At 48.3% G+C, this 4,840-nt stretch overlaps 1 pseudogene; it reads right to left on the bottom strand.

The window, feature by feature from the left end:
- LOC142356233 (large subunit ribosomal RNA) overlaps positions 1–4,584 on the bottom strand; it is a 7,285-nt pseudogene extending 2,701 nt beyond the window's left edge.
- Between the last annotated feature and the right edge of the window lie 256 nt (positions 4,585–4,840).

Below are 4,840 nucleotides of genomic sequence, written 5' to 3'. Positions count from 1 at the left end.
GCACTGTGTCCACATCTAGGGTTGCACACTTCTTGGCATTGAGAGAGAGACCACATCTTTCCAGCCCTGTCTCCAGTCTGTTGATAGAGTCCTGAAGCCCTGTCTGCGTCTGAGCTAGCAACACAACGTCATCGGCAAAGGCGAGGTGATTCAGCTTTTCTGAGCCCATCTGGATTCCAGTCGTTTGGGGTAGAGTCTTCAGCACCCTGTTCATCACAAGGTTGAATAGGATTGGGGAGATGGGATCCCCCTGTCTGACCCCCTTGGATGGCTTCACCAAGCGTCTTGCTCCGTCGATCTCCAGAGTTGTGCCCTGTCTCTTGTAGCCCTTCATGATGTATCTGAGGATCTTGGGGTCTATGCCTGCTTCTAGTGCTGCTTCTGCCAGGGCCTTGTGGGTCACACTGTCAAAGGCCTTCTTCACATCTATGAAGGCCAGTTTGAGTCCCCGTCTCTGTGTCTTTGCCTCACTGATAATGCCCTGCAGCAGAAGAGAGTTGGTTGCCGTCCCATCTACCCTCTTGAAGCCCTTCTGTCTGATATTGTCGTCTAGGTCCTCAAGTCGTGCAGCTAAGCACTTGTGGAACACCCTGGCCAGTACACTTGCCACTGTGATGGGTCTGAAGTCCATTGGTTCCTGAGACCCTGCCACTTTGGGGATGAACACTGTTCTTCCACTAAGGAGCCACTCGGGTAGATGTTCAGCCAGCAGCCAGAGATTGAAGTGGGAGACCAACTTCTTGAAGGGGATGCAAGTCACCGTCTTCCTGCTCACCCTGTCTGGTCCAGGAGCTGTCTGTCCCATGGTCTGCACACACTTGGCCACTTCTTCGATGGTGATTGGAGTGACCCAACCCTGACCGCTGATTGTGCTTAGGTCTATTGTCTCTGCTTCCGTCTCAAGGAGCTGCTGCCAAGCATCAAGAAACCCTGTCTTGTCGGTGATGGGGTTGTGCTCACCAAACTTCTCCCATGACCCATCCATCACTGATGCCGCTGCCTTAGCCCTGTCACGTCTGTAAAGAGCCTGCAGTCTTGCATACTGGTGCCGTCTCATGCCCTTCTTGGATCGTCTAGGATGTTTGTGAGCCCTCTGTCCCCCATTCTTCCCTGGTTCTTGTGCAAGGGTTTGTAGCCACATCTGTCCCTCTCTCTCGACGTACTGGGTGAGATCGTCGTCCGTCATTCTGTGCCATTCACCCGGAGGAGGAAGAGCCAGCATCTCAAGGTCGATGCCCGTCTCAAGACAGTGTCTTGGTCTGTCTTCCTGCACAGTGTTTTCCTCCCTGTCATGTTCCTGCATCATTGCCACAAACTGTTGGTTCTTTCTCAAGCCCTTGAATGCCTCAGCGGATCGATGGGGGAACAGTCTTGCCAGTTGCTCATTCTCTTGCTTCTGGGATGCGGGATCAAGGCCCCTCATCGCGTCTCTGACCAGAGCCATTTCCTCAAGAGTCCACCTTGCATTAGATCTGCCTGTCTTCTGGGCCTGCATCTGGTGGTATGTATCTGGGTGCCTGCTTTTGGTGTGAAGTGAGAGACCAGTCTGTCCTTTGAAGGGTCCAGCACCACAGATTGAGCAGCACCAGTTGGGGGCTGTTGCTTGGCCACTCACGGGTTCCTGGGTGGGAGCCCTGCCCGCATGTGCTCCCTGTGATGCTTTCGTCTGTGATGCCCCTGACTTGTGACTTCTGGTCTTGTGCTGCTTCAGGCCGAGCTCACTCCTGAACGGACCCTGTCCGCAGATGTCGCAGGTCCACTTGGAGGCCACGTCTCCACAACTACTGGTGCTCACACTGTCTTGTCTGGCTGAGGCCAGATCTTTCTCATTGATTGTCTTCATCGTTGGGACTACTGTACCGAGGTACAGACTTTGGTTTTACCCAAAGTGGTTGGCGAACTTTTAAGGTGGTCAGCACACTTCACCGGACAGCCTTTGTTCTGGTATGACTCCGAAACCGTGGTTTTTAGTGGTTCGCCTTCCACGGACAGTCTTTGTTTTGGTGTGACTCCGAAACCGTGGTTTTAGTGGTTTGCCTTCCACGGACAGTCTTTGTTTTGGTATGACTCCGAAACCGTGGTTTGTTGAGTGGTTTTCCTTCCACTGGGCAAGTTTTTAAGGTTTGTCCATTCCGGGGACTATTGATGGTGTGCTTAGCTCAGCCACGAATGGCAGTTTCCAGCGAGACCTCGTGGAGGTTGCACACAGTCAACTAATCATCACAGTCCGGTTAAGAGAGTCATAGTTACTCCCGCCGTTTACCCGCGCTTATTTGAAATTCTTCACTTTGACATTCAGAGCACTGGGCAGAAATCACATTGCGTCAACACCGTTTCACCAGCCATCGCAATGCTTTGTTTTAATTAAACAGTCGGATTCCCCTTGTCCGAACCAGTTCAGAGTTCGAGTGTTTTTTGTGCAACAGAATAGACCTAAAGCATATCAGCTAGCAGTCAAACCAAACGCCAACAACCCGAAGGCCATCGCACGCTTTAGCAGACCGAAGCGTCAAACTAAAGGCTTGTTACACCCACTCCTCAGAGCCAATCCTTCTTCCGAAGGTACGGATCTATTTTGCCGACTTCCCTTATCTACACTGTTCCAAGACCAGAGGCTTTTCACCTTGGGGACCTGATGCGGTAATCGGTACGATTCACTCTCCTGACATCTGCTAAGCCAAACTTTTATGTGCCACCAGGAACAATTGGGACACAGCAAATGCTGCTGTGCTCTTGCACGCTTCGAGCCTTATCTCTGATTGAATCAATTCCAAGGACTCTACAACGTGTTATAAAGAAAAGATAACTCTTCCCCAAGGTCCCAATGACAAAGTTCGACCTCAATGACGTTGCCGTCTCAATGCCAGGAGAGTAAGTTCGGGAATTTTAACCCGATGCTCTTTCGAGACTCAGCAGTTTTCAAGAAACCACTATTCAAGACTTTGGCATTAGCCTGTCTTTTAGAATCGACTAACTCATGTGCAAACGCTGTTCACATGAAAGCCTTTCCCGCTTCAGTCCTCAAAGTTCTCATTTGAGTACTTGCTACTTCCACCAAGATCTGCTCCATTGATCGCTTCGCGCATACACTTGCGTGCATACTTTAGCGCAATCAATGTGTCCTCCTACACATGAATATCATTTTTGAGCTGGTGAGGCTCTTTTTCTCTAATCTAACTTGCGTTAGATATTGATATTCATGGTTGGGTATAGGCCACGAGCTCTAGTGCCATCCATTTTCAGGGCTGATTGATTCGGCAGGTGAGTTGTTACACACTCCTTAGCGGATTTCAACTTCCATGACCACCGTCCTGCTGTCAGTATCAATCAACACCTTTTGTGGTGACTCATGAGCAAGTAGTTAGGCGCCTTAACCCAACTTTTGGTTCATCCCACATCGCCGGTTCTGCTTACCAAAAGCGGCCCACAAAAAGCTTGCATTCATAGTCCAAGTGCAATTAAGTCACAAGGACATCTCACCGATTTATAGTTTGAGAATAGGTGAAGGAAAAATTTTCCCCCATTCCTCTAATCATTCGCTTTAACCGATGAAATTGCTTTGCGAAGATTTTTCAATCTTGCTCAAGCTTTTGCTATCCTGAGGGAAACTTCGGAGGAAACCAGCTACTAGATGGTTCGATTAGTCTTTCGCCCCTATGCTCAGGTCAGACGATCGATTTGCACGTCAGAACCGCTTCGGGCTTCCACCATGGTTTCCCGTGGCTTCGCCCTGCCCAAGCATAGATCACCATCTTTCGGGTCGTGTGCTACTTGCTCTGGATCAGTCATGCAATAAGAGCAAAACCGTCCGTGGTTGCGGGACACCGAATCGGCGCCCTCACCACACAAAGTAGTGCAATTCATAAAAATTACACTGTTCACTTTCATTTCGCGTGTGCGCTTTCAATGAGCGACAACACTTGCAAGCAACTCACACTCCTTGGTCCGTGTTTCAAGACGGGCTGTAGAGAGCATTGAATAGGAAGTTGAGGTCAGACAGGCAATCAAGATCAATTTATCTCATTTTGTTTAGAATCAACAAGAAGAATTCCGAGGAAAACTTCTGCTCGATTCATTAACAAGATTTGCCAAAAGACGACAACTACACTACTCGGTAGCCGAGAATATAATATCAAGGCATTGAGTATGGTAACGCTCACTCCAGTTCCCCTTCAACAGTTTCACGTACTTTTCACTCTCTCTTCAGAGTGCTTTTCAACTTTCCCTCACGGTACTTGTTTACTATCGGTCTCGCTTTATAATTAGCTTTTGGAGAGACATATCTCCAGCTTCGAGTTGCACTTTCAAACAACTCTACTCATAGGAATGAGCCATTATGACTGGTATCGAAAATGACCTTTACAGGATTTTCACCTTCTTTGATGCTACTTTCCAGTAGACATCAGGACAAATTCACCAGTCTAGCATCAAACCATACCGGACACCGAGAAATGTTGCCATTTCTCTTCCCGATGAGCTTTTCCCTGTTCATTCGCCATTACTAAGGGATTCTCAGTTGATTTCTTTTCCTCCCCTTACTGATATGCTTAAGTTAAGGGGGTTCTCTCGCCCAATTCAGGTTATGTAGTTGATTGTCTCTTAATTGGTTCACTGACCAATATGAGACAGAAACCGATTCAGCAGTTTTGTTCGCTACTACTATCAAACACAGGTCGAAGTTTCCATTCAGTCATTAATTCCAACTTTCAAATGTTGTTGTTTCAGCTTTCGCTTACTAGAAGCAACATAATACTCGCTGCAATACAGACCTCGGGAAACCCTCACCGTGAATAAGGTTCACTCACATATTTCACTACATTTTGCGTGGGATTGGAGATGA

This window comes from Convolutriloba macropyga, unplaced genomic scaffold (assembly GCF_964194025.1).
Source record: "Convolutriloba macropyga unplaced genomic scaffold, txConMacr16.3 SCAFFOLD_6469, whole genome shotgun sequence".
In the NCBI taxonomy this organism is placed as follows: domain Eukaryota; kingdom Metazoa; phylum Xenacoelomorpha; order Acoela; family Convolutidae; genus Convolutriloba; species Convolutriloba macropyga.
Note: the sequence above shows the minus strand (reverse complement) of the source record. Positions and strands in the feature narration are given on the sequence as shown.